Source organism: Lissotriton helveticus, chromosome 3_1 (genome assembly GCF_964261635.1).
Source record: "Lissotriton helveticus chromosome 3_1, aLisHel1.1, whole genome shotgun sequence".
NCBI lineage: Eukaryota > Metazoa > Chordata > Amphibia > Caudata > Salamandridae > Lissotriton > Lissotriton helveticus.
In genome coordinates this window covers 491010557-491029260 of record NC_136061.1, presented here as the reverse complement: position 1 = coordinate 491029260, position 18704 = coordinate 491010557, and the positions used below count along the sequence as shown (strand labels likewise).

At 49.5% G+C, this 18704-nt stretch overlaps 1 protein-coding gene across 1 annotated transcript in view; it reads left to right on the top strand.

Moving 5' to 3' along the window:
* Positions 1–3788: 3788 nt before the first annotated feature.
* Positions 3789–18704, top strand: part of INPP1 (inositol polyphosphate-1-phosphatase) — a 165272-nt gene continuing 150356 nt past the window's right edge. Inside the window, exon 1 of the mRNA XM_078680376.1 lies at positions 3789–4193. The gene's annotated coding sequence lies outside the window, so the exon portion shown is untranslated. The remainder of the gene's footprint in view (positions 4194–18704) is intronic.

The following is an 18704-nucleotide window of genomic DNA, read 5'->3' as shown; positions in this document are numbered from 1 at the left end:
ACAGCCCTTTGGCACCAATGCTGATAGGCCACCTAGTTCTTCCAGAGTCTTGTTGAGGAGGGCACCCAGTCTATTGACCTCTGCAGTAAGCTGGTCGACTTTAGCCACAAGGGGTTTACCAATACCCTTGATCTTCAAGTCGAGCATGCTTACTAGTTTTTTAATTTGGTCATCCTCCAGTTTCTCGATAACACCCTTCCCCAGAGTAGCCTCATCAATATCTGGGGTTTTGGGTGGAGAAGCTAACCTTCTTCTAGCTGAGCGTGACCCCCCTCGTTTAGACAGCACTTTCCTGCATGCTCTGACTGGTCTAGGCTTAGGAGTCGGTCGATTCTGTTCCCTTGTATCCAATGATAAATCTAAATCAATTATGGGCGCAGTGTTTAACTCAGGGGTATCACTAGCAGATAAATCAGGATTCACAATAACGCTACTATCTTCCCGTGCCGTTAATTCAGGTGAGGGTTGCACATTAGGCAAAGTGAGGGATGTAGGAGATATAGGGGAACAACTTAACCCTAATGACTGCCGTCTCTCACTGTTGATTTTGCTCACTACCTTCACCAGATAATTATCCAAGGTATTTAGCACTAGTGAACCCTTTTGATTCGATTAGATGATAAGGGTGGTGCAGTTAAGAGTGAGCGTTACCTGAGTACACAAAATAGAACACAGTACCTTATACAGATACTTAAAGGGTATTTAGATTTAAGTCTCACTGTTTAAGAGTCACGAAGGTCCTCCACAAAAGGATCAGAGTCCCTGGCCCGGCCCAGTCGCGTCCTGTCCCGGACTGTCACAGACTGTCCGCCCTTTGTCCAGGCGCGTCCCGCGGGCCGGTAATGATAGTCTAACTATATGGAGGAGGTGATGGGCGGGAAGAGGGCGTGGGTAGGTCCAGGTGCGTCCGGTTACCTCGCTACCTGGCCTTCTGGTCCTCGCAGTCCCGCCGAGTTTAACGTGCCCCTCAGCTCCGAGTCACTCCCAAATCAGCGTCTCCAGCAAAGGACAGTAGCACATCCACCCCAGAAATTGCCACAGTCTGGGAGGAGGCTGGGCCTGAGGATTACCCTGCAAAACCTACAGTGGAAGATACTGCTGATCTTGGAGACCTGCCCAAGCTAGCCGGGTGGCAAGCTGAGGGAGGGCTGTCTCAAGCTGAGCTCTGCAAGGTGCAGCACAAATGTTTTACTCGTGAGGGCCTATGGCGACCAGGCAAATGGTGAGAATGGTCTCCTGTATAGTGAGCCTATGGTTCCTGCGTCTGGGTACAGGAGTTAGCTCATGACATCTCACTGGCAGTCCATTTGGGGCAGGCCAAAACCTTAGACCAACTAATCACCTGCTTCTATTGGTGTCAGGGACTGTCCAGGACTGTCTGGGACACAGTCAGGAACTTGGGCAAGTACTGGGAACTGGATAGAAAACGTATACAGAAAGAGGAGAACAGTGCTGCCCAGGATCACACAGTGAGCTACATGTTAGCTCTCAGTTCTCAGATAAAGTGCTTTGTGAAAGAGGCCACTGAGATGATGGAGGCCAGCCAAGAGGAGATGAAACTGTGGTACGACCAGAAGGCCATTCTGGTGGAGTACCAACCTGAACAGAAAGTGTGGTAGATGGAGCCTGTGGAGTCCCAAGCCTTGCAGGATCGGTGGACCATACTCTATGAGGTTTAGAAGAGGAAATGGGAGGTCACCTACTTAGTGGACTTCAAGACCCCTGGGAAGCCCTTATGAGACCTACATGTGATAACCGCCTCAAGCCCCACTATGAGAGGTCTGAAGTGACTATGCTATTGGTGACAGAGGGTCTTGAGGATAAGGAGAGTGAACCTTTCCCAGACCTACAGTTTCTAAGGAGCAGGATGGGTCAGTGGACGGATTGTCTTCTCTCCCACACTGACAGCAGAGCAGCAGAGAGACTGTCACCAGTTGCTGGGACTACTCTTCTCTCTTTCCTCCCTTACCGCTGGGGTTTCTGACTAGAGTGCACATGCCATTGACACAGTGGACAAAGCAAAACCAAAGGGGATGATGGACGGAGTGTTGAACATTGCAAGCACTCACCCCCAGTCAACTGATCTGGGTTTAATCCATCATCATTCTTTAGCTCACTCCACCACCCCAGTTCAGACATGGCCATATGCAAATCAGTCTGACCCTGTGCCTCATGGGAACAGTCCAGCCCATACTGCCAAGCCATGTCTTCCCTGGACCGGAAACAAGCATCCTTGGACCGGCTTTTGGCTGATCACGTGACACGGAACACAGCAAACTGCTGTGGGGAGCCACAGCACACACGCTTTTGGATCCTTATTAAGGACACACACCAATTATCGCCTTCGGAAAACTCACGGCATAACTAAATACCGGATCACCATCATCATGGTGCATCTTTTACAGAAAAGTCCATTATTATAGGACTTCAACTTGGCCGGCCGGGTTGGAATTATCACCGGCGGAGCGACTACCGAGATCATTGTATCCATGAGACAGCCATGAGGAAGTTGCAGAATTAATTTCCATTTGCGATGAAACACATGTTGGCTGGTTTCTTTTTTGCTCAATTGACACAAAGGACAAAGACAAAGAAACTTTTGTAACCACCAGGACTACTGATCTTTGCTTGCGAATCCACTTGAACAGTGTTGGTACATTATCACTGTATAATTATTTTTATGTTTGCCCAGGACTTGGTTGTATATTTAACTGTGTAGGTTTTCCCTACATGCATCCCAGGGGTTATAGAGCTTATCTCCTTACCTGGTTGCACCATACACAGTAGAGTTCACTAACACTTACGTTTATAGAGCAGAGCGCCACACATCCTTCGTTACTAAAAACCCTCCAATTTAGATAACGTAAAAGGGACTGCCTTTATAAAAGAAAAAATCTGAACTTTAGGCTTTGCCAATGCTTGTTCAGATTATCATTGATAAATATAAAATTGTGTACTTCAGTTGGACAACATCAATTTAGAGGATCTGTTGATTATAGTGAAAGTGAAAACCCTGCGCAGGTTTGCAAACTAAGATCAATCAAGCCATAATTTCAAGATGAAACAGGAACAGTTGTGAAAATGAAGCAAATTAATTAAACGTTCAGGGACATTTGCAAACGGTTGGACTTTGCCTTGAATGTTTGGCCTTCCACGTAAACTGGTATTTGGAGCAGTTCAGGCAATGCGGCCCTGCGGCCATTCGGGGGCTTGCTAAGCTCATACGTATTGGCTTTGTGAAGCTTGTGGAACTAGTGACCAGAACAACTGTTGTCATCTCTCTCTGCATCATGCATCATTTGCTGGGCCAATGACACCTTATCTATGAAAAAGTCATATGACATCATCTCTGATGATGCCATCATTACGCTAATCGGCAATCACAAAACCTGAATAATTATAGCTTATTTTGAACACAGCATGTTGCAAGCCTTGTTCAGCCTATCCTCATGATAGCCCTCACATGGAGGGTGATGTCCGGTAATGTCCTTTCAGTTGCAGAGCGTACAAAAGCGTGCAAACATATCGTTTCGTAGGTGTGAATCCCTGTGAAGGGACACTAACCTTGGCAGTGGAAACGGTTTACAATAAAAGAAAAGAAAATTCCATTCGAGCAGAGTGCATCGTGGATACTTAAAACTTCTAATCACGCGGTTCGTGCCTGCACTCAAGAAACAAGGGACGTGAACAAAAACACTATATTGTTGTTGTTGGGGGACAAGATTGTGCAATAACAGTTTACAAAGATATAAAAGCGGAAAGTGTCCCGGTTTGGTCTGGGGGAGTGTACTGCGCTTGGGAGCCTCGGAGCCGAGAGGCGGCTCAGCTGCTAGGAAGCCGTTTCCTGGAGCACGCGTGTTGGTGCCTTTCCATTGACAGTGTCATGGAGAGAGTGGGCGGGGGCTGCTGCGGGGAGGGGCCAAGCCGCAGCACAACCCTGGGGCAGAGGCTGAGAGCACTGCCACATCTCACCCATCCTGTCAGGAGACCCTCGGCCACCTACTGAGGGGAGGACACCTCGTCCCATAAAAGCCTGAGCCACACTTTCTGCCCTCGCCGAGACAGGGGAGAAGCCCGGAAAAAGCCAGCAGCACGGGCAGCGAGGCCGTGGCTACTCCCTTGGTCCCGGCAGCCCCTCGTCGGCCCTGGTCACTGACAGAATACCTGGAAATAAAGGGACCCCTACTAGCCAGGTACAGTAACCCTGCCTATGTTCGCTCGCTGCCTGTACGTCATGTAAAGGACCGCTCCATTCAGGGAGCAGGCAGGGGAGGGGGGCAAAGCACTTTTTAAAAAAAAAATAATATGAACGTGCGGAGAGGGGGCGTTAATACAATCAGAATGAACATTTTGAAGAACGCTGAACAGAAATAGCCCAGTGGCGAAGAGTGCCGAGCGGCCAAGTAGCCCAGACGTAATTACTGTGTTCAGAGTGGGCGTGTGCCCACAGCTCAGGCTCGCGCTTCCTGCCTGTGTTATTTTTATACCACCACTGCAGTGCTGGAATTAGAAAACATCTGCGGGGCCCCTAAAATAGGAAGACTGGCAGGTGGGGTTTAAAGGGGGCGGGGGGAGTCCAGGGTAGCAAGGGAGTGGAGTTAGGCTTGGCAGAGTAAGAAGTGCTACATAAATGCAATTACTCTACATGACAATACTTAACCTCAAATCTTTAATGTAACCTTGACTACCATAGTATTGTGTGCTGCAGAAATGTTTGCTATTGTAGCTAGCAATGCAATTGCAGTCACATCAGACTTTCATACACTGCATAAATACAGATGCAAATTACAAAAAGTGAAGAAAGAAGAAAAAACGTCCGCTAAAATACGAGTTTATCCCCTGGCAGATTAATTGATAAACTGCCTCACAGTACCTCTAAACGGCTGCTCTATCTGGAGATGAGATGTGATATTGGGCACCTGTACCAAGCTCTCTGGACAACCTTTTAACAAGCATTTACAATGCAATGGTTTCGCCTTTGGAAAAGTTAGAGCTATTGGCATTGTAAATGACAACATTTGTATTTATGTTGGTTTTGAAAACAGATAAATGGCATTGTCATTTACAATGCCAATAGTTAAATCTCTGGCAAATGTGAGACCTATTGTCTGAGCAGGAAGGACCGTGATGAGGAAAGGAGTGACAGAGTAAAAAAAAAAACTTGTGACAAGTATTCCCAACATTTACAGTTCAGCTTATCTAGTTTCATTTGATCTGAGAACCCAGTGCGAGAAAGTATGTTTTCTGTGTGATAAAAAAAAAAAAGACTGCGAATGCCAAAGGCAGATAGATTTCTCTATTACCCCAGATGCAACCTGTCATAAAGTAGTGTGAGCTGTTGAATGTGACTTTGGGACTATAGACTGGGCATTTTTCATTTGTCCAAATGTGTGCTTTCACAGCCAGTATTCATTGCTTGCAGAGACCAGGGTTCAGCGAGCAGTCGCGTTTAAAAAGGTCACTTTACATCGCATCTCGTTTCTTTGTAACACAAGATTTCTTTCTTGGCCTCAAAGTGAAGCTTTGCTTTTCGCGCCAGTGCTTTCAGACGACCCCCAGAGAGCAAACCCAGTCTCAGCCTTTATCGTTTTTACCTGACTGGAGGAGCAGCCCCAGCGCAGATTGGGTGACATCCTGGAAGAAAACCAATGATTTAAGCGTCCTTGCAGGATGTTCCTGCCAACGTGCAGGAGGATAAAAAATATAAAACTAGGCCTGGTGCAGTGAGAAGAGAGTTTTGAGGATAGTGCCAGGAAAGAACGCTTGCACTGTGACAAGAACGTCAAAGTAACATTTACTAAGGGGAAGCAGATGTGGGTGTGCTCTGGTTAGTATTGTTTCCCAGTTGAGCGTTTAGTCTCTTTTTTTCCGTGCACCGTGGTGTTTGTTTCATCTTCCTGCCTTTTGGTGTCACAGGGGTCTGTGCAGACTGAGGGCCCCCTGCCTCCCCTACATGAAGCTGGGCCTCTCAGAGGCCTCTCTGTGAAATGGGACGGAAGGGGCAGTGGGGCAGGAATGCAGAGCAGCCATGGAAACGGGGGGAAGGTGAGGGAAGAATGCAGGCACTGGTCCTTTAAGAGAGGAATGGAGCACTCAGCAGACCCCCCAAACGGGATAGCCAGGAGGGAGAGGAGGGGACACCGGATGGCGGGAGCAGGGGGCATGGGACGGAGAGGTGGGGAAGAGGTCGGAGGACTCTGCGGTTGTAGGGGAGAGACTATGGAGAGGCAGCAGATGGTGGGGGTGTAGAAAAATGGAGAGGAGAGACCCTGAGATGAGGAAGAGGCTAGAGCTGCAGATGGGGGAGGAAGAGGTGGCTACATTCCGTAAAACGCTTCAACACCTCGTCAGGAGGAGGACGCGATATATGGTTTCACTTACACCACGGAGAGGGAAGCGCCTGCTGCGAAAGCTAGCGCTGGAGAGAATAGGAGGCGGGAGGGGTTGGGGAGGGAGGGACAGAAAGAGGGTGCTGAGCAGGACGGGGTGAATGCAGAGAGAGAAGGGGTGAGGAAAGAGCCTGGACTGAGAGCCCCAAAGTCTTCCAGAGATGGAGATAGAGTCCCTATGATTGGGGGGGAAATCGGGAAATGCATTTAGCGGGAGGGGGGCGGGTTAACGGGCACACGGACAGCGGGAGGGGGGGTGACTTCAGAACGGAGAGCGCGCGCGCGCTCCGGTGAGACCACTGGATAATCCCTTGTGCTACAAATGGCGCTAAGCCTCTGCCTCGGGGGACCACCAGATGATGCCCTCAATAACCTGACAATTAGGCAGCAAAACTGCTGGGGCCCACAGCCCGTAAACAGTGGCCCCCAGGGAGGTCGCTGTTGAACGGCAGGGACTGTAGTGGAACGGGCTCTGGAGCCGCTGCAGCTTTCATCGAGATCTCGCTGGTGCCTGCGCACCAGACCTGCCTCCAACCTCGGCATTTGTTCAGATTCTTCTGAAATTGCTACTGCATAAACCCTTATTGACATATATTTGGAAAATGACGTGCCTGCATGCATTATCGCAACCCACCTTAGTCAAGCATGTCTGGTGTATCGTTTTCAAGGTAATAACAACAAACAAGTCAGGTCCCGGGCCGGCCAGCCAATCACAGCGCGGCCCGGGGAATGACGTCACGGGGGTGTCACGGGCCGGCAGCCAATGACAGCGCGGCCCAGGACAAAGGGGCGGGACTTAAAAAAAGTCAGAGAAACGCCCCCGAATCGCGTTTTCAGGGGAAAGCGTGATTGACAGCCTCTGTCTCCCAATGGCTAGCCTCCATTTATGGAGCTAGCCAATGGGAGACAGAGGCGGAACCAAAGTCCATATGTAGGATCATGAGGTTTTGCCGTGGGCGGAGCAACTGCTACGCAGTTGCAACGCCCAGGGCGAAACCTAAAAAGGAATTACCTCCTCATCTATTCCTTGTCCCAATGCTTACACTAATAGGCCATGATGCTTGTAAAGAAAGGGGTACCCTTGACGGTAGTTCCTAAATCAGGGTGAATCAAATACTTCTAATCAAGAGCAATTTAGAAACGTAATCATTCTTTTAATGGACCTAAAGAGCATACACACAATGACATACATGTACCAAGTATTCCAAAAATATATGTTTTTTATTTATATTATTTTATAAATTAGTCATATTTGAAAAATAAAGGAGAAAAGGGATGTTTTCAAAAAATACATACACAATAGCAATAACCTCTGTGTCAGATGATGTAGAATTTATTCACATAGATAATTACTTCAATTGTTTTGTTCCAGAGGATACCTTTTGTTTACTTTTTCTAAAGTTCATCAAACATTTCCTAAATCCTATACAAAATGCTATTAAAAATGAGAACAGCATGATTTGGGGCATGGCTTTTCTATACAATAATTCTGTATGTCATTGTGTGTATGCTCTTTAGGTCCATTAAGAGAATTATTACGTTCCTAAATTGCTCTTGATTCAGCTATTAGGCCATGAGCCAGGTCCCCAACTTTAGGCCACATTGGTACTACTCGGGGATGGGTTCTAACATTTGTTCTGCAAGGTATGGATGCATAGAGATGGAAAATATGTGATAGCAAGATATCACTCTTTGCCTTTTGTCTGATATTATTGTATTAGCAACCATAGCTGAAAAAATAATGGTTTTCATATTTTTGATAACTAGCATACAAATTCATCATAATATGTGGAAAGATAAATCTAATTCCACCAGATTGGTTCAATTCAATATTATTTGAAAATAATTATAATTATTAATTGTAATAATAATATAGTCCTTAAAATAATAACACTACAACTTCATTGTATTCCTCATATATTGATATAGATTATATGCATATTTTCACTTACAATTTCAAATAATAGTTGTTACATCTAACATAGGCAATGTATGTCATGAGTGAATAGAAACACAATTTTATCATTCACATTCGCAGTGGCTGTTGGTGGCAAGTCACATTAGGAGGGCCCCCAATAAACCATAACGTATACACATACACATAATAAATACATAACAATGTACACATTAACATAAACATGCACATAAAAAATATCACTTACCTTACTTACACTGCTGCTCCAATTTCTGCAGCACGTCCTCCGTGTTCTTCAGCAAGTCCTCCAAGAGTGAAGCCAGGGTCTTAACACAGGCCCCGCGGCCCCAAGCTTCGCACAGAACTTCTGCCGGAGAGCTCCTGATAGAGTCCAGAGGAGACCCCTCCGTGTACCTTCCAGGGGGGCCCCCACAATTTTTGTTACGCCACTGCGCTAAGCCCACAGCCAATTCTCTCATCCAATCAAGATGCTGTTCTAAAGCGTCTTGATTGGCTGCAGCAGGCTGTCTCCATATTCTAAAAGGCACTGTAGGCCTGTGCCTGCTCTCCAAACCAGTTGTCCAAGACAGCTGGGTTGGAGAGGTGTGAATTGCGCATGTCGGTTAGCCGGCCAAACCAACATGCGTAATGCAAACTTAAGTGGCCACTCCTCACTGCTGCCAGTCATTGGCAGGAGGGACGCACTGGCCCCACCCTGCCCTGGCACTCCATTTACTGGCGGAAAGCATAAAAAATAAAATGGTATTAAATAATGTTATTATCATTGCGTTTTTGAAGCTATCTGCTGGGCGTGGGGGGGTGTGGGAGACGCTCCTCCACTCCCACAAAGGAACCGCTGCTGCACATCCGTTGTCAACATCATCTTCTTCTGAATACGTGTCATAATTCTCGGCGTCTGTTTGATTTTCACAGGCGGGAAGTCTGCACGTCAGTGCACTTGAGGTCATTTAGACAGCAGACACATGTTGGCAGTCTGGAGTTCCTAAATCAGTTGCAAGTTAGTAGATCAAGCACAGCCTGAGGTGCCTACTGCCCCTCCATCCAGTCCACTATCAGTTGTTCTGCTCCCTCGTGTTTTTCCAACTTCCACCTTCTCCCAATTGGACTAGGTGTCTCTGGATTATTCAGAAGATATCTCTTGCTTATAGCTGCTTGATAGTAAACCCGTTCGACATGTTTCTTCAGACAGTCCAGGTGGAAGTTGATGACTGTCTATATTACCGTTTGTTTGCGCTGAATAGGTGATATCTCAATGCATTCGTATGATGAACTGAATATTTTAGTGCATACAGCAAGCACGAGAATTGCTCCAATTTGTCCATTAGTTCTTCAGAGAGATCCCATTCATCTCCGAGCTGCGAAATTGTCTCCTGTGTATGTCTGTTGGCAGACAGGATTTTGAATGCGCTTACTTTTCCTTTTCCCGCAAATGTGCTTACTGTGTCACATCAGGTAAAGATATGGAGAGAGACCTATCATAGCTAGACAAACATTTTCACCAAGAGTTTAAGCTATTTTCCCAATGTCAACGATTCACATGCGTATTTTAGTACCACATTTCAGAAACAATTTAGCCATGATTCTTTCATAGAATCCCAAAGACATAATAAACATATCGGTGTCATCTGTGCTTATCATGACTGCCTTACAAGCCTCATTAGTTGCGTGTGCAGCATGCAGCAGCAAACAACCATCTGCTTCCTTGTGTATACTGTTGAGATCGGGCACTTTGTGGCTCCCTGTAGCATTTATCGTCATAGTTTGCGAAGAGTGTTTTTATTCTCAAATTTAGCAAAATACTCTGGCTTCCTCTATTCGTTAACAAGAAATGCAGTGAGAGTTGTTTTCTTCCTTACGTGGCTAAGGCATTTCCTCCACTGTCTGACAATCTGGGAAGGTGAGATGCTCTGTAACTGGGGCCCGAGTTCTTCCCCTCTAATTGTCCTTTCGCTGTTCTTAAAAGACGTATCAAACACAACATAGACTCTTTGACTCCTAGTTCCTTCCCGCAAAGCCATGAACATGACCAACATAGCCACGTCACAAAAGTTTGATTCCTCTCCTTTTACACTCTGAAAAAGAACTATAGCATTAATCAGCATAGCTCAATTTCCTTGTATTTCCTCAGCAGGGGGTAACATTTATCTTCAAGTATGTTGCTAAAACCGCTTTGTTTGACTTTCGCAACTGACTTTCTGGAGTTGGCAAAGGTCCTAAAGGATGAGAGAGTACATCCGCCATTTGAAGGTTATGATTCTGTGCAGTCACAATGATTCAATCAAATAGTGCTTTGTCTGCTTTCATGATGATTGTCCTGCCTGATTGTCCTGCCATTGCTGTTCACTGCCTTCTTCTTGGACATGTTATTGAAGATTTTTAGTTTGTTAGTTTGTTCATTTTCATTGGGTCATGAAACTGCTTAATACGTGGATTATTCTCAAGTCGTTCAAGTGTGAAGTCTTTACAGCACTTTTCACAAATTTTATGTGACTTCATTATGTCTGATACTATGTCTTGCAATGCCATTTTTGCTGTGGAGAGATTAATGAGATCATGTGGCCCAACAAATGGGTTTATCGAACTTTGAACCCGACTACTCATAACAGTATCTTAGCATTTTTCAGTTTGTGACAGCTACTAAAATAGAAGTGCACCCAGTACTCTCCTACCGACACCTAGTAAGTGCAACAGTGCAGTGCTGAGCTTCAGTGTTGGTAGCCCCATTTGGCCCTAGTATTTTGATTGCCTAACATCTTGTTGCAGAACAACTGTACTATATCTGCAAAGATTAAGGACCAACTGCTTCACAAGGCCAACCCTGTAACTCAGTGATGGAAAACATCCAAACCAAAAATAATGATGTAAGACCCCATACCATATATGGGGATCTGGCTATATTTTTGAGTGAGATGAAGAAGGCACCCTTTACCCTGAACTTACCTGATCCTTTCTGGATATTAATAATTAATTTATGGTTGTTTGTGGGATGGAGGGCCTAGCGAATGATTTGTAAAACTCACAGCTGAGTGCAACCAGTTGAAGAGTAACTGTGGCACAGGTATAAGCAGAGGGTTCTCAAATGGAATTCAGCGGGAATAGTATTAGGAATGTAAATTGCCAATGATCAAGGTGGTGAGGTTGTTAAAGGTCTCTTTATGGACAATCTACTGACTGGAAAATCAGACATACTTCTCCATCATACAGTTGAAGCAGAAAGGAAGATTCTGGCTCTTGTGCTGCACAGTAGAAGCATTCAGGGAGCTGGTGGGGTTGTACAGGGCCCTAGCGCTCCCCCCCCCCCCTCTGGCTCCAGTGAAAAATAAGGCATTGGGAGAGGGGCCAACAAGAAAATGGCTTAAGGCCGCAGAGTATACAAATAAGAGCATGCATACTCGCTCATTAGGTATTCATTGCTCCCAGTTGGAGTGCCCATAATGCCCCACAAGGGGTCTGAAATCTGCCTTTTGCATTCTTGTGCCCCAAAAGAAGAGAGCCACACCAACAGGTAGTCAGTGTCTTATGTGGGGGCTGTAAGAGGTGGAGCAGCCCGTAATAATGTTTTATGAACAGTAACCCTAGCTCTCCCAGGAAATTGCATCCCTATCCCTGGGAGAGGTTTACCTCTATTTTTAGGTCAAGCATCAGTGCCATGCGCAGTCTGCAAGACCTGTTGTCTTGAATAAAATCACTCTATTCCCACCTCCTGCTTACAGTTGGCTTATTCCACCATTATTCTTCTTTGCAGCCTCCTGTTTCGTTCTGCCAGCCGATACCTGACTTCCTTTTAGCCTTCCTTTCAGCTGAGGAGCACCGGTAAAGTACGGTGTACATACCCATGACTTAGTTATTTCATGTTTGGAAGAACTATTTTTTATTGATTCTTCCTTCGCTGCTTGTCCTTTTAGCCTTCCTTTCGGCTGAGGAGCACCGGTAAAATACGGTGTACATATGCATGACTTCTTTATTTCCTGTTTGGAAGAACGTTTTGTTTTATTGCTTCTTCCTTCGCTGCTTGTTTAGGTCTCGTCTGAGCCAATGCGCTTGCGCATTGCTCCAGCGAGATTATAGTAAGGGGAAAAGAACAGTCTACCAAAACGGCGGATTATACACAGTTCATGTGATCTATGCGCGTGCACAGCGCCAGCCACGTCACACACCACCATTTGTCTGTGCCTCGCATCAGACTTCAAAGGCTGCTGCTCCCCCCCCAATCAGACTTCAAAGGCTGCCGCTCCCCCGCCCCCCGCCCCCACATCAGACTTCAAAGGAATGCGCTCCCGCTCCCCCGTCCCCCCCGCCACAGCAATGCCAAGAGCTTGTTTTGCTTGCTACTCCTTGCCCTCTGGTCTCCGCCTGCTCTCCCGTGTGCTTGCATCTTCCTTCCTTGGCCCTGGGTGTTTTCCGTGTTCTCCCATTCAGTGCCTTCTCGACCCGTACTTGATTGCTGTCCAAGCCCCAGCCCTCGCTGCCTCTATCATTATACACTCTCCCTGTGTTTTCCTGTTTCCCCTTGCTTTTTCCCAGCTCCATCATTCTGTGCTTTGATAAACTGAACGCGCTTTGTAGCACTCACCCCTGCGTGTTCTTAGCTTTAGTCTCTGTGCTGCTGCACCACATGACTCAGGGACACCACCACATGACTCAGGGACACCACCACATGACTCAGGGACACCACCACATCACTCAGGGACACCACCACATCACTCAGGGACACCACCACATCAATCAGAGACACCACCACATCACTCAGGGACACCACAACATCACTCAGGAACACCACCACATCACTCAAGGGCACCACCACATCACTCAAGGGCACCACCACATCACTCAGGGGCACCACCACATCACACAGAGGCACCACTCACGGGCACCACCACATGACTCAGGGACACCACCACATGACTCAGGGACACCACCACATGACTCAGGGACACCACCACATGACTCAGGAACACCACCACATGACTCGGGGACACCACCACATGACTCGGGGACACCACCACATGACTCGGGGACACCACCACATGACTCAGGGACACCACCACATGACTCAGGGACAGCACCACATGACTCAGGGACACCACCACATCACTCAGGGGCACCACTCAGGGGCACCACCACATCACTCAGGGGCACCACCACATCACTCAGGGACACCACCACATCACTCAGGGACACCACCACATCACTCGGGGACACCACCACATGTTATGTTATGTTATTTTATTTTTATATAGCGCAAATTACCACTGGTCTCTAAGCGCTTAAAGAAGGATCAGGGCCCTGCATGACTGCAGGACGGAGGATTAAACATATGTCAGTGTTTCTCTGAACAGGTGGGTTTTTAACAACTTTCTAAAGGGGAGCAGGGCTGATTCCCTGTGCAAGGACTCAGGTAGGTCGTTCCAGATCCGTGGCAGGAAGACCGAGAACGCTCTGCCTCCTTTGGTCTTGAGATTGTATCTAGAGGAGGCTAGTTTACATGCCTCTGTGGAGTGCAGAGCCCGTCCTGGCACGTACTTTTGTACTCTGACTTTTATATATTTTGCCCCATCTCCATAGAGGGCTTTATGGGCTATGCACAAGCTCTTAAAGTGCACCCGCTGTTCGATAGGCAGCCAGTGCAATTTATGCAGCAAGGGGGTGGCTCTCGTACACCTAGGGAGGCTGAAAATTAATCTGGCTGCGTCATTTTGCACCACCTGCAGCTTCCTCAATAGCCTCTGTGAGATGCCTAAGTAGAGGGCATTCCCATAGTGTAGCCGGGAAATAACCGTAGCTGATACAATTGATTGTAGGGCCGAAGTGGAGAGAAGTGGAGCAAGTTTCCGCAGTTGCCTAAGTAGGCCCATACAGTTACCCACCACTGCTGATACCTGGCTAGACATTGATAGGTCGGAATCGATCTTCAAGCCCAAGCTCTTTACTACTGGTGCTGGGGTCGGCGCCACCCCTAATTCTGAGGGCCAGAACAGTTCAGAGCAAGGGCTATTTTGGGCTGGAACAATGAGCTCCTCGTTTTTTTCTGGGTTAATTTTTATCGAATTGGCTGCCATCCAGTTAACATCACTCAGGGACACCACCACATCACTCGGGGACAACATCGCATCACTCGGGGACAACATCGCATCACTCGGGGACAACATCACATCACTCGGGGACAACATCACATCACTCAGGAACACCACCACATCACTCGGGGACACCACCACATCACTCGGGGACACCACCACATCACTCGGGGGCACCACCACATCACTCGGGGGCACCACCACATCACTCGGGGGCACCACCACATCACTCGGGGGCACCACCACATCACTCGGGGACACCACCACATCACTCTAATACACCACCACATCACTCAGCCCAACCACATCATCACTCAGCACCACAACAGCACTGTCCTTGCTTGCTACCAATAAGCATTGCCATAGCCAATATGACTTGCATTGGGAAAGTGTAAGCTATTGGCTTTGTGAATAACAATGCTATTAATTTATATATTTTCAAAGCCAACACATATTTAAAAAAATGTGTCATTTACAATACCAATTGCTCACACTTTCCTAATGCGAGACCTATTGCATTGCAAATGCTTGTTTTACTTTGTCTCCCCCCTAACACCAACACTCCGAGATTGCTGTTTTTTTAAATTTTAATTAGTAGATCCCGTGATTTGTGTATTTAAATTAGTAGTTTAGGAGATTTGCTAAGAATCACTGAACGTTGAGCCAACACCGGCTCTTACTCTGGTCTCCAGCTCTCTAGTCCAACTGCCGTCTCCTTCTTTGTTGGACCCTCGTACACTCAAACAGATTGAAGAATGGCAGCTCCAGTTACAGCTGCCCCCTTTCCGTGCTCTCCGATGCATTTCCTCTCGCTGACCGGGCGTTGGTTGCCATGCGAATGAGGAGGCTACAACTCTGGATGGCAGCGGGCTGTGCGCTCAGTGCCTTGCAGTGTGAGTAAGGCTTGGTTGCTCTTCGGCATTCACCTTGTTTGGATCAGTAAACCTCACCGCTTGGGGGCGTGGCCAGGATGGCAGTGTGAGAGGACGCACTGCCCGGTTGCTCGCGCCGACGGCCCGAATTTGCACTGGCCAGCTGGTCATCATAGCTTCGGTCGGCGGCCCTTCGATCACGGGGCTTGTCTGTGACCTGGTGTGAAGAGGCAAGAAGCTTGGGCGACCCGGTGGGGCAGCTTAGATCCGGGTTGCGGCCTGGTCATCGCCGCAGTCGGGCGATTTCCATGGGGCCGGGACCCGCTGCCGGGAAGGCGAGGGGAGGAGCTGGCCGTGTTGTCGGCATTGCCTAGCTGGGGAGCCTGGAGGACGGAGGACGGATTGGCGGAGAGGACGGCGACGGCCAGGTAGGAAGGTGCTGGTGCTCACCTGCGGGGCTGTGGCGGAGTCGGCGGACGTGAACTTAGCCGGGCCGCCATCTTGTAAAGAGACCCATGGCGCTGGCCTGGTCTGTTAATGGGAGCGGCCTAGGAGGCATCGGCCGGCCTGCGGAGATCACCGGGTGCAGGGGACACTATTAAGGTCGGCCCCCCTCGCTGCCGTGTGTACGGTGCTGCCTGGAGGCCCCGTCGTCATGGAGGGGGCCGCCATTTTGGAGTGGGCTGGAGGTGATGGGCCTGGAGGCCGCAGAAGCTGTTGATGAGCGGAGCAGCGGTGGTTCGGGTGGCCCGCCTCTCCGTCAGACAGTGACCGGGAGCTGGCGGTACCTCGGCGGAAGGGAGTGCGGGACCGCTCACAGTGCACTTCGGGAGCGAGGAGACTGCTCTGGACCTGCCCCCGGACCCGCATTCCTGCACGAGCCTGAGGGGCAGGAGGGGGGCATTTCCGCCGGGGCAGAGGCGGCGTTGTGATCTGGCTGGGACGGAGCTACCCATTGCCCCGTGCTTCACCTGGCGGACATCTGGGAGTACGGCGAGGAGCCTGGGTGGCAAGAAACGGCCGGATTAGACGCCCGTGGGACACCGCTGGTGGAGCTGTGGGTGCCGCCGGCTGACAGGAGAGCGGCGCGGAGCCGCAGGCCGGAGAGCGACTGGCCTGGGGGCTCGGGTGCATCGGCGCGCTCGAGAGGTCTGGAGGACGGACACGCATGGGGTAGGAGCAGCTGAGATCATTCATTGGGGCCCCCGGAGAACTCGGAGCTACAGGACTAGCGGTGAGGCCGTTCCCCCCCAACCCCCTGAGCAAACGGACTCATTGGCCCTGACGCGCTGCGAGAGGCGCAGCCAGGTGGGGGCGCTGTGGTGGGCCGACGGGCCGACATTTTGTGAGGTGGCTGCGGGCCCGGATGACCGAGGACGCTGGAGTGGGCCCAACACAGTTTTCCGGTGAGCGGAGCGCCTTTCGATATGCCGCCTGGGAGTAGAGGGCTACCCACGGGGCATGGACTGCCTTCCTGAGCCGCGTGGTTGCTTTGATGCCCCCGGACGGGTGTAGAGGACGCTGGTGTTAGAGTGGCGGTCCACAAATAATTTCAACTGAGATGCCCGAGCCTCCGGGGGGGTTCGTCAAACCCAGATACTCGTGCCCCAGCTGGCCTACCGCCTCCCCGACGGATCGGAGCCATATTTAGCTAACAATACTAGTTGAGGAGGGGCTGACGACGGCGGCACGTGGCGATCAGCTGCATCTGATCTGAAGCGGCACAGAGAGTGCGATGTCCTCCTACAGAACCAGGAAGGACAAGACCATTAAAGACTTGTTCCTCAAATAGCAAACCGGATCCATGGCCTCCACAACAGCGGCGGCAACCCCGGGTCCGAAGCTGGAAAAGGGAGAGGGGTCGGAACCCATCACTAAAGCCTTCCTTGAATCTATGTTTGCTGCCCTGCAGGATGATATCCATACACTCAAGCAGGAATTCACATCTGAGATTCGGGAGGTTCGGCGAGAGATGGACGGCATTGGCGAAAGGGTGGCAGACCTGGAACATAAAAGCGACGGGAAGGACACGGAGATCGCGTCTCTGCAGCAAGAGATCTCCCGGATCCATGACCAACAAGTAGACCTCCAAGCCCATGTCGAGGACCTTGAAAACAGGTCCTGGCGCCACAACATTCGTATTCGAGGGGTTAAACTGGATGATGCCTCGAAGGATCTCTTTTCCTACTCCAGGAACTCTTTAATCACATTCTGGATAGGCCTTTGGAGATGGAGCTGAATCTGGACCGGGCACACAGAGTGGGTCTCCCGAAGGCACCGTCGGCACCCCCACCAGACATACTGGTATGTGTCCAGGATTTCCACACCAAAGAGGCCATCCTCCAAAAAGCGCGCCAGCTCCACCCTTTCCAGTTTCGGGGGAGCTCCCCTGTGCTCTATCAGGACCTATCTGCTCTCACTCTGCAGAGGAGGAGAACCTTTAAGCCTATCACTTTGCACCTTCAACAACGTAATATCACCTATAGCTGGGGCCATCCGTTGAGGCTGGTGTTTCGCATTGACAACATGCTATACCAGCTGCGCTCCCTGAAGGAGGCTAGCAAGTTGCTGGGAGTGGAATTCCGGAGTCTGAGGACGGCGACGAAGACCCCAAGGAGGAGACGGATGAACCCAGATCCAAATGGCGACAGCAGGGTCGCAGACGCCGGCTTAAGAAACCCAGGGCTGCAGAGGTGTTGGAAGGCAGGAGATCGGCCTTGGAGGCGGTATCCGCAGAGCTTTACGGCGCTCAACCCGGCTGAATCGGGACACTACGCCTGGCCGAAGGTTTGATTCTGTACGGCATCGGCCGTTGACGGGAGTGTGTGAGGACTTTTCTGTTGCTGCCACACCCCGGTATCCTTTTACTGATCAACTATGGTTGACGGACTATATGTCATTGTTCTTTATTGTTCTCTTTACAGGTTATGTATTGGGATGGGAGGAAGGGGTTTGGGGGGAGGGATGGTTCGTGGTCCACCGAGTGTTTGGGTCTATGCTAGGTCTCTAACCCTGGGCCCTATGGGTGCATACTGTCCTACGACCTGGGACGCCTCACCCTTAGGATAGATGCCGGTCACAGAACTTAAAATACTCACGCTGAATGTACGAAGGCTCAACAATCCGGTGAAGCGCAGGGCGGTTCTGCTATGCCTAGAGCACTCCCAGGCCGATATTTGCCTCCTACAGGAGACGCACCTCTTACTAAAAGATTGCCACCGCCTCAGGTCCCGTAAATTTCCCCTTCAATTTTTCTCATTGAACACCACCAAGACGGCGGGGGTTGCTATACTGGTGGCCCAGAAGTTCAGGGGCAAGGTCCTTCATAAAGCGGCAGAGATAAGGGGGAGGTTGTTGTCCTATAGGTTTTCTGTGGGTGACACTACGTTCACGGTGGGCTCTGTGTATGGTCCCAACGAGGGCCTGGAGCAGT